This window comes from Akebia trifoliata, chromosome 8 (genome assembly GCF_017979445.1).
Source record: "Akebia trifoliata isolate Shusen 1 chromosome 8, ASM1797944v1, whole genome shotgun sequence".
NCBI lineage: Eukaryota > Viridiplantae > Streptophyta > Magnoliopsida > Ranunculales > Lardizabalaceae > Akebia > Akebia trifoliata.
The window spans coordinates 17765766-17776620 of record NC_141382.1 but is presented as its reverse complement, the minus strand read 5'-3'; the positions used below and the strand labels follow the sequence as shown (position 1 = coordinate 17776620).

At 33.3% G+C, this 10855-nt stretch overlaps 2 long non-coding RNA genes across 4 annotated transcripts; both read left to right on the top strand.

The window, feature by feature from the left end:
- The first annotated feature begins 1047 nt into the window (after positions 1-1047).
- On the top strand, positions 1048-5785 carry LOC147396328 (uncharacterized). 3 transcript variants are annotated; one of them, XR_015180922.1, is made up of 7 exons: positions 1050-1540; positions 3084-3126; positions 3303-4467; positions 4571-4665; positions 5231-5347; positions 5441-5490; positions 5588-5784. It is a non-coding gene; the product is annotated as an uncharacterized LOC147396328 (long non-coding RNA). The 3 variants fall into 3 exon arrangements; XR_015180921.1 differs by having other exon boundaries at positions 1051-1540; positions 5441-5785; XR_015180920.1 differs by lacking the exons at positions 5441-5490; positions 5588-5784 and having other exon boundaries at positions 1048-1540; positions 5231-5434.
- Positions 5786-5853: 68 nt separating this feature from the next.
- LOC147396327 (uncharacterized) lies at positions 5854-8159 on the top strand. The gene is made up of 3 exons (XR_015180923.1): positions 5854-5988; positions 6589-6851; positions 7563-8159. It is a non-coding gene; the product is annotated as an uncharacterized LOC147396327 (long non-coding RNA).
- The last annotated feature ends 2696 nt before the right edge of the window (positions 8160-10855 follow it).

Sequence of the window (10855 nt, the reverse complement as noted above, 5' to 3'; positions counted from 1 at the left end):
ACACCAAAGTCAAGGGAAAAATCATCAATTTGGGAAATTAAGTGGTAAACAAATAAATGTAGAGGGTCATGTCATTATTTTTTCTAAAGATAAAAGGGATACTTGTCACATGAGAAGGTGGTTTCCTCCAAAATTTCGGAGCATGGCTGCTTCAATGTCAACTTGTGTTACACGTCACAACTTACAAGTTTACACTTTGCAACATATAACAAGTGATAGTAGCATATTTTTTTTCCACTGAGTTCTATAAAAATTCATAAAAGTCATAATATTCGTAAAAATTGTGTTTTATTCTTTTCAAACTTAAAATCCCTGAATTATTCAGAATAGTTCAACAATTCGGAGAATAATACTTCCTTTGAAAAAAACACAACAAATTTGTGAATTTTCAAGAATTAAACTGGAGATTGCTAGCAAGGTAAGGTTCTGTGTCCGTAACACATCAGCCAAGTATTGGCGGAGTGAAGACTTTCAAGTTAGTAAATCAACACTCAAGTACAAAATCTAAGACTTTTTTTTTCTTCCAAAAACCTGAAGGGGTCTTATCAAATATGACTTATTATAGAGGGATCTAAGTAGAAAATCTAAAAAACACATTTTTTTAATTGTTTGCCAACTTTAGGTACTGAACTTGTATATGTTGCCATCTTCATTGTTACAAGAAGCTAGATAATTACCTCTGTTCACACTCAACAAGACTGAGAGAGAGAAAGAGAGAGAAAGTGAGAGCATACCTTGTCTTTGAAGCCTTTACTATTTACTACGACCAGATTGGCGGATGTTGCATTTTATAGTCCAATCATAAGGGAGCAAATGAGGCCTACCCAACTGACTTCTACCTTTCCTTCTCAATGGAGAATCATATGCTGCCATTACTGGTGACTCCACCAACCCATCATCGATGATTGAAGAACAAACATCATGATCAAACCCAACAATCATCACATTGGGTTCTGCTTCAGAAGGTTGTACACTACGTGAAAATCCTCAATTTATCTAAAAAAATTTGTTGGACTTGGCCCGTCAAATTTTAAACCCAAAACTCCGCGGCCTTTGGTCCACGTTTTTTGAAAATCACTCTCACTCTCTGCCTCTCTCTCTCTCACTGTTTCTCTTTCTCTTTGCCTCTCTCTCATAATCGATCGATCGACATCTCACTCTCTGCCTCTCTCTCTCTCACTGTTTATCTCTCTCTCTCTCACTCAATCGATCGACCTCTCCATCGAAGGTGAAGCACAATTCTTCTCGATGGAAACTTTGCGAAGAACTCTTTATCTCCATTGTTGACGAAGTTGCATCTCTTTCGATTGCACATTCGAAATCGAACGGATTTTTCAAACGAAGTCGAATTTCTTTATAGTTGATCCGAACACTCCTCCATCACTAACTTCCCTTTGAATTTCTTTATAGAAATCTCTATGTTCTTGGATTCTCTGCTAATCGAGGATTGAAAGCTTGAATTTCACATCATTTGAGATCGGGTATGGCAGATTCATGACGATTTGTCTGGAAAAATTGAATTTCACATCTAATCCTCAAGGTATGTTCGAAATCTCTTTTTTCCTATTTGATTCATGTCTTCTAGGGTTTGTATCGTATAAATCGGATTGAGTTTCATTGAATTTTAGTAGAAAAATAGTTGAAATTTAGGTTTTGTAGGATTTTCTTATTTCAGATCTCAGTTTTGTATGATTCACGTTTTAGATTAGTTAAAAAACATTATTAAAAAAAATTATGCCAAATTAGAGACTTAGAAAACGGATTGCCACTAAACTCAAAAATTTGGATCCTGTATATATTGTCACAATGGCCCAAATGATACCTCAATCATTCAAGTTTAAAATACAATAAAAGAATTTACTAATGAAAGACTTCGAAAATGGAAGGGCACAGAATTTTACATTTATCCATAATAAAAAAGTATCTTTTTGATATTTTAGAGTTCTTTGAATTTTGTGCTCTAAGATATATCCTTACCATTAGATTTTGTGTTTCAACAGTCAGGATTATGTGATTCTTAGAGTTTTGTTTTCTTGTTTCCATGGATCCCAAATCATCTCTCATTTTGGGGTGCAAATAGCAGCTCTCATTTTTTATCCTACACTTGTGGGGAGTGGGGGGCTTCAAGGTTGTAGGTGCTTTAGTTTTTAGTCTCATATCGGAAACCTATAAGAAAGGTGAAGAAAGTTCTGATGTATAAAAAAAGTATTGAAGAGAAGGTTTAAAACATACTTACATGGACAATGTCAATGGATGATCAAGAAGGTCCATGGCCTATGTTAGCGACCTCCATTGCACTTTGGAAAGGTGCTCTAGAACTAATATTTCACCAATTCGTTTAAAATATGAAGTCTTATATGTACTAATGCATTCAGGATCAGTATTTCTTGACATCAACAATGTTTATCAATGATGTTTACTCTTTGAATGGATACTTCCTTTATTAACATGACATCCCACAAACTTGGGTAGTTTGCTTCTGAGGGAGTGAGTGCTGATTTTTTATTTTTTTTTGTATTGAAATGAAAATCTAGAGTTTTATTTGTTTGTTATCTTAATTTTGTATTATAATTTTTTTCTACAATTTTGGAGTGATTTTTAAGTTTGATACTATGATAGTTTGTGGAGTTATTTATGTTGATAGGTTGCATTTGTTCTTATATATTGGTATCCTATACTTTGATATTTATCTTGCAGATTTTAATTTACATAGTAATAGTTGGTGTTTAAATTTTTTTATATTGTATATATGTACATGATACCTAATAAGATTTTGAGGAGTTTGTGCTAGAAACAATGCTTTGGCAAAGTCATTTTGTAGTTATTTTAATTCAAATAAAAGAGAATTGTTAATAATTTTTTCTCCATTTTTTTACAAGATCGATATGACCGTCCATAAGATATATTGCACTATATCTTAAAAGATGATTGTCAACACTCGATTACTAAGATAATAAGATATATTGCACTATATAGTGCTTGATGTTTAGACATAAAACATCGATTTGTACATATGAAGGTGTGATACTGGGTATGTTTTTTGGAGAAGTTATGAGCAACTAAGAAATTAGAAGTGCTGTCAGGTTTCTGGATCTCGGTGCTGATGCTGGCTGGGAGTTACTCCAGGTGAGCCCATAACCCGCAATTTATAATTATTAATATTTCTCCCATGCTACAACTCGTTTACTATTTATAGGACAACTCAACTACCCATCTACTTGACCATACAGTTCAATGCCCTACAATGCTGAAACAGTTTATTATTGTTTAGTTCTTTAACGTTAATTGTGCTCTTGGACCAGGCAATGCTGAATCCTGACTTCCGTAAACAGCCAATTGCAGAAGCTGTATTGAATCATCGGTTCATGACTGGTACTGTTCTATGAATGTCTCGGGCTGAAATCTGAAAATTTAAGATAATTTTTCTTTTAATTACCACATATAATTCAGTAAAAAAGGTTTATGCTTCGTTTGCCCGTAGAATGAAGTTCTTATATTGTCATTCTTAAGTGTAAAGGGTCCATCTGTCTCCCCTTTAGTAAATAGAAGTTTAGTCTATAAAGCTTCACTCAATATACTTTGTCTTTGATTCTATTTATTCTAAAACCTTTGGACTCCAAAACATCTCTCGAGAGTTCTATTGTTATGTTGACTCCTTTCATATTATCATCTCTTACCCTAAAGTGAGATTCTATTGGTACACCAACTTTTACTTTAACACACCAATAAACTTTTACTTGGTGTGTTATAAGTAAAAGTTGGTGTGCTAATATATGCTCTCTTAGAGAAGTTAGGCATACACTTAAAGGAGATACCTGTTGTAAATAAATTATAATTGAAAATTTATTAGTCAACTTATGATTTGTTCAAAGTGGCAATTTAAATTGATACATTTGGTAGGCAGTGAGTCGTATTCTAGAGGTAGCATTTTATAGAGAGAAGGTCATTCCCTGCCATTTGAAGCCAGTGGAAAGGCAATCTAGGATCTTCAAAGACAAAGTGACTCGTGAAGGCATATAAGAAAGTCAAAATTTTCATGATGCCCTAAGGGGAGAGTACTTTTTTGCTTTCAAATCAATATCACGTCACGCATGCGTGCACACACAAATGCCTGATTATCTGCCACCTTCATATTAGCTTAGATTCTTATCCAAAGGGGAACATGCTTGCCACTGCCCAGGTTTTACATTTCTATCTACTTGTTTTTGTCTGTTTGTTTATTATTATTATTATTATTATTATTATTTCGAGTATTTTGAATGAAACTTAATTTCTTATATAGTACATCGGACATTTTGAATTGTCATGATAATATGATTCCCCCACGTGGCATACTAAAAAATACTCTCCTCACGTGGCATGTGCTAGCACATGCCACATCAAGAGAGTATTTTGAGTATGCCACATGTGGAAGTCAGAAAATCATTACTTTTGTGAATTACATCTGCCTCTACATCTTATGTGAATGTGAGCAACAAGTATTGTTCAAAACTTCCTTTCATCTTGCTTTGTAGGGTTTAGAATCTCTTTTGTTGTAATGAAGAATTTTTTCCCCTTTTTTTGTTTGCAGAAAGCTCAAATTTTTTACAACATTTCCTGGGCACAAGGCAGTTGTCAATTGCACCCAACCCAATGGGTTCCAAGCGCTAATGATTCATTCAAAAGGTACAATTATGCCTCATTCAAAGGCAGTTCTAGTAGTTTGGTTCACTTTAGTTTTTTTCTGAGAGTTGCGATTCAAAATTGTGTTATGTTCTTACAACAACATACAGTGTCTACGTGGCACCTATTTCAATTGGAGACTAAACACATTCAGTTGTGTGCCATGTAGAAAACGGTTTGTTCAGGACCGTGTTTTAAACTCCAACAAAAACATGACGCATAGACACACCATTCCTATTCTATAGGGATTGGACATCTTACATGATCCTGATTCTTTTTCTAAAGCATCATGTTTAGAAAATAAGAATTGAAAAGAATCAAAACTGGTAAAATATGATGATTCCAGTTCTAGATGTCCTTGTTTTGGGTTGTTTTTATTACAAAATTGAACCTTGGAAACTGTTTGGGGTACAATAGCCCCAAAGGCTATTATTTGGGACCGATTTCATGATATAATGTGTGGATGTTTGGGGCCGATTAGGTCTGTTTTCATATGTATATTTTGCATTAGTCCTATGTAATATTAACTTCTCTGTTTTAATTTATTTATGAATATTTGCAATTTCAGATAAAGAAAAGAAGATGCACTAGAAAAGGTTTGCAAAGCAAAGTAGTGAGTGATAATGAGGTCATAAAGATGCTTCTTCGAATCTATCATAGCTTTCTAAAGGAGATGAGAAGAAAGGTGACATTAAACTGTCTACAAATGTGATTGGAAGTCCAATTGAAGACCATCAATTTAAGTCATTGAAAGAGGTGAAATTTTACGTGAAAACAGGAATTCATCCATTCAAGGGGAAGAAAAAGAATGCTAAAGCTAACATTGTGGTGAGCTGAAGAATAACTCTTTATTTTTTATCAGATCCATCAAGAATTTGCTCCTTTTATGGTTTCTAACTGGCATGCAGTAGTGTTTCCTTTACAGTCTTTGGATAACTCTAAGCCCTGTGAAGCAAATAACTTGAGTCGGTCCTTTAGATACAACATGTATGAAAATGATGATGCTGAAGACGTATCTAATACCACATACACTTGAACTAGCTGATTAATTGAATGCATTCTTTTGGTTTGATAAATGTGTAGCTTATGTATTATTGTTATGTGGAGGTAATAAAAAAATCAGAAAAATTGAAGAGTTCTATTTCTATTTTGTAGGATATTGTGCTTATCTTGATGTGGAGAATGCAATGGATCACTTGTAGAGTCATTAGGTGTAGACACTGAAAATCTGCTTATTTCATGGTGTCAGATTCTGCTGAAAATTTATTAAGTATTGTTGATACCCTGGCTAGAAGTGGATTTATAGCGGTTATTGTGGTTGATAGTGTAAGTGATTTCTTTCTCTATATTAATATGATTACAGATATTCTATGGCTTTTTTGTACTTAAACAATTGGTAACATATCATTTACTATGTCCTTTCATGAAGCCTTTTTCATTATCTAAAGCTCAAGTTTTTTTTTACATATGGACTAATGAATGAGAATAAGTTTAATATTTCTTTTCCTTTAATGTATTGCCTACCCATTTTCCCCTACAGTCCAGGAACTCTTTCTACACTCTAAAAACATCCTTACATATTCTCCCTTTGAATGGTAAAGATTAAGGATGGTGAGCCATTCGATTTGAAGGAGGAAAAAAATTGAATTTTTTTTCTCGAAATGTGGAAGTGGTATTTGTATTTTAAAAATATATTTATATTTGTAGGTTCCACTCCAAGGGAGAATATGTAATTACGTTAAAGTTGGGTGTGAGAGAGTTTTCTGATCTTCAAGTGAGAATCTGTTAGTACTAGGATTTGGTGTCATCAAAGTAAAAGACTTTAAACAATGTTTGCTATACAATTCTTGCTTGTATTCCGAGTAAAAGATTTCTAGTTCCATGTAAAAAATTTCCCATGACAAGTATAATCTTAATATTTTGCAGTACTTCAACTACATGGGATGCTTGTAGTTGATGGTTCTTATGACAAGATGGATGCTCTTTTAAGCCAAAACATACACCCTGTAGACATTTTATTGTTGATGGCGGTCTCTGAAGGCAAGAAACCGAAAATTGAAGAGCTATTAAGGGTTGGTGCTAGTTATAATTTTAAAGATGCAGATGGAAGGACTGCACTTGATAGAGCTGCCAACTATGAAATCAAAGAATTTATCGTGGAGTTTTCAGTTCAGAAAGCTTGACTTAAGGTTATTAATGTTTGAGTTTCCTTATTTTTATAATAATTTTTTTTTTCATTTCTTCCTTGGTAGTGTAACATATACATGTATTTTTGTTGAGATGTAGTTGATGCTTCTCCCATATTATTTGGTAAAGTCATAATTTTCAGCTTGCCCCATAATGTGATGTTATAGTGTAATATAACCCAGGTTTAAAAGGGTCTGTTTGATTGGTGTTACCTCATGGGGTTGGGACTTATGAGTCTCCCTACTAAATTTGTGTTAAATCTATTTTAGTGTATGTCTTGCATATCAATCTTAGCTAGCATCTCATCCTTATGAGTGTCCTTACATGGTTCTACCTATCTTAAAAATCTTAGTTTCTAAGGTGGTCTGATACTGAATTTATTCCTTCTCTAGTTTCTTTGCCAACACTAATCTTCTATAGTTGTAATTATATTCTCAATTTTTACAGGTTTTAATTTATTCACAGTTTAGTTGACTATAAAACCACAATACATGCATACTAATAATCTTTGTTCAGAATATGGATATTGTTGTTTTTGAACCACAAACTATAGTTGTAAGAGCATAAATAGCCTATTGCATAATTTGCAATTACTTTGTACTAAGGCTGTCAATGGGTTGGAATTTGGCCTGGCCTGTCATTACAGAACGAAATGAGAAAGCCCTAATGTTAATATGATATTTTGCTTTGTCACTTCTTGTCGTGTCCAATAGGGAAAAGAGATGTTAAAGTGAAAACCTTGGAAGCTATTGAGGCTGCAAAACATATTGAAGAGAAGAAGGATAATGATCGGAAAATGAAGAAAGAGGCAACAAAGATGGAGAGAGCAAAACTCAAGCAAGAAAAAAGTTAAAAAGTTGGAGTTGCGGCGAAAAAAAAAAAAAAAGATAAAAGAAGGAAAAAAGAAGCGGATGTGGCAGCGAGGAATCTTTTATAGGATGAGAGATAAGGTCAAAGAAAAGAGTTGCACAATGAAGAAGGAAAACATCGTAGAACAGAGAAAGGAAGAGAAATGCTGACTGTGGGAAAATGACAAAGACTGACACTAGGATTGCCATGGATTCAGCAATTGATGCCAGAAAGCAAGCAATGTTTGTGAAGATTTTGAAGAGTTTCCTGATATTGAAAAGGTGCAAGTGTAGAACAGTGGCAATGTAGGGGAAATACAAAACTTGAGGAAAATAAGAAGACACGATAGAGCGGAGAGAGCCAGAAGAGATTTAAGACATCACGGCCTTTTGCTTTTGATTATGTTTTATTTCTAAGTAATTATATATGTGACACAATTTCATATGTAAGTGCCCAATTGCTTCCATTAGAGCTTGTTTAGTAATGAAATTTCAATATATAATATGAATTTTAAGTTGTTTAGTTTAATTTGGTGCTTGTTTTATGATTTTTGTTTTGTTTTTTTTTATGTTTTTCTAATTTTTTTTTATTATTATTTCGTTTATTGTGATTAGTGAATTAGAGGACCGTTCTATTGTTTGTTAAACCTCCATATTCGACGGTCATATTCTATGGATTTTTTTTTTTTAATTTTTTTAATAGCTTATTCTCCAATAATTTGATAGTTCAGGGCCGTCAAAAAAAAAAATTCTACAAGAAAATATTTGACGGGTATATTTGACAGAATGGTCCGTCAAATTTCTGAAAATTTGACGGGCCAAGACCGTCAAATATGGGCTTTTTTCACATAGTGGTAGGAGGTTGTCTTCCTTAAGCAAGGACTCCCATATATAAGTCACGATTGTAAAGGATGGAGATTGAAGACCTCGACATAACTTGAGAAAGAAATAAAGGAATGACTCACTCACTACAAGGGTGAGAATGGGTTCCAATACTTCAAGTTTTTATCAGCAGAAATCTCATTGTTTGTAATGCCTCGACCGTTACATTACCTGGAGCATGATGGCGTTACATTGTAGCGGCGTATCAACAAATATCTTCAATATCTAATACTTACAAATAAAAGGGGTTTCTAGATAGTAGTTGTTCACAAACACCAGTGAATGGAGTAGTTCAGCACCCTCACCTATCATTGGATTAAAACATATTTTTAATTGGCATAAAAACCTTCCTTGGCCTTTATCATGGAACCCATTAAGTAAAAGAAGAAAAATTAAAATCCAATTTAGTACAGACATGTTTCCTACACAATTCCCCTAATGTTCATATTGATAAGAGAATCCAGTTGAACTTATTTCTGAAATAAGAAATGCCATATTGTGGCATGTTAGCTGGACAGAGACTGTTCGCAATGTGCACGATCGATATAAAATTCCCAAACCATTACACTAGATAATTTTAAATAACCACACTATGTCAACCAAACAAGCTTTTGTGCTTTCATAGTAAAAGCATATAAAAGAAATAATATCCAGCAAAAACATAATTATTAATGCCATCTCAACCTAGAATCCTTTACCATTTACCTCAAAATCCAAAGGATTTTTACTTCCACCTAAATACAAGCTATTTAGCATGATTGAGGCTTGTAAAGCCTGCACGATTCCAAGCATTATTTGTTCTTGAAGTAACATTTGAAAATTAAGATCTATTGATCCCTGATCAGTTCAATGCTGACAAATTCCAACGCAATAGCAATCGATCAAGAAGTCACAAGATATGTGCATGGAAAAAGTACAATCAATGGGTTATGACTAGAAAGTTTGCTTTATACTTTATCTTGTAGATGCATTGTATATAATCGACCACGTTGAAGAAATCAGAGTGTAGATGACTTAAATGGATAATCATCAAAACCGAAAATGAGTTAAACACTAGCTATCAAGATAATTAAGAGAACTATTTTGATATATATATCAAGCATTTACAAGGAGGAATAGAAATTGTATCAAAGACCATATATTGCATCTCAAGAAGAAAGTTCCATAACTGTGTTTCCTTTTCATCAACGATGCGGTGTTTTCATAGATTCATTGAAAGAAAATTTCGATCGTAATGAATAGTAATTGTTTTTCAAAGATCAGTGAACCCATTACATTATCATCAAGTTAAAAAATAATATAAATGCTCTCTCAAATACTATTTTGAATGTTTAGCAATTAGGTGATCGGTCTTCTTACCCTTTTTTAGGCTTTCCAGACAAAGCAATCAGATGATGGGGTAGACATTCCATCCGAGAGCATTACATCCCCACCAATAAATTGTTTAACTCCATTTCCTTGTAATTACCTTAAAGATTTCTTACTTCGACTTCCTAGAGGCGAAGTTGAAAATAATTCCAAGAAAAATGAGTCCAGTTCAGCATAAAAAATTCTTCCATCTCTAAAGAGTCATCCGTGTGTCTAAACTGGATGGAAAAATGATAGAAAAATTTAATTCTAATAAATTCCTCATAATAAGTCTAAAATAGTGCATAATGTGATAACTTTTCTAAGAAGAAACATGTAGCTTGAAGTTAATTTTGAGGTAACCCAAGGCTAATGTGAGAGTCTCTAGATGAGCTGAATAACTTAGTGATCTGATTAAAACATCTATATATCTCATCATTGTCCTTGTTTGGAGCTTCAAAGGCTTCAGAAGAAGTAGTGGAGGAAGATTATTTCTAGTAATTCTTCTGGTAGAAGGATGATCTTCTCATATCACAAGCAATTACTAAATGTCATTAGAGAAGAGAGACTTGAGAGCATATTTCACAGTAATAATTTGTACATTAATTTTATGAATTAGTTTAACTTAGGCTAACTCAAATAGAAATAAAATCATCTCTGTAAAACTTATAAAATTTCTAGATTCTTGTAAAGAACCTAAGAACATATATTACATTTATTTATAAACCCTAGTGCTGCTACCACAGCCTCTTTCTAACCACACGTGATGAAAGTGTCATTATAAATATAAAAAAGGGATATTTAAGGAAAAGTGATCCACTTTTGACAAATTTACGATTTCGACTCACTGTTCATTTTAATTACCAAAATGTGAACAATAACGAATTTGGAGGTTTTTAAAGTGACTCTTTCGCAGGTTTAAAGTGACT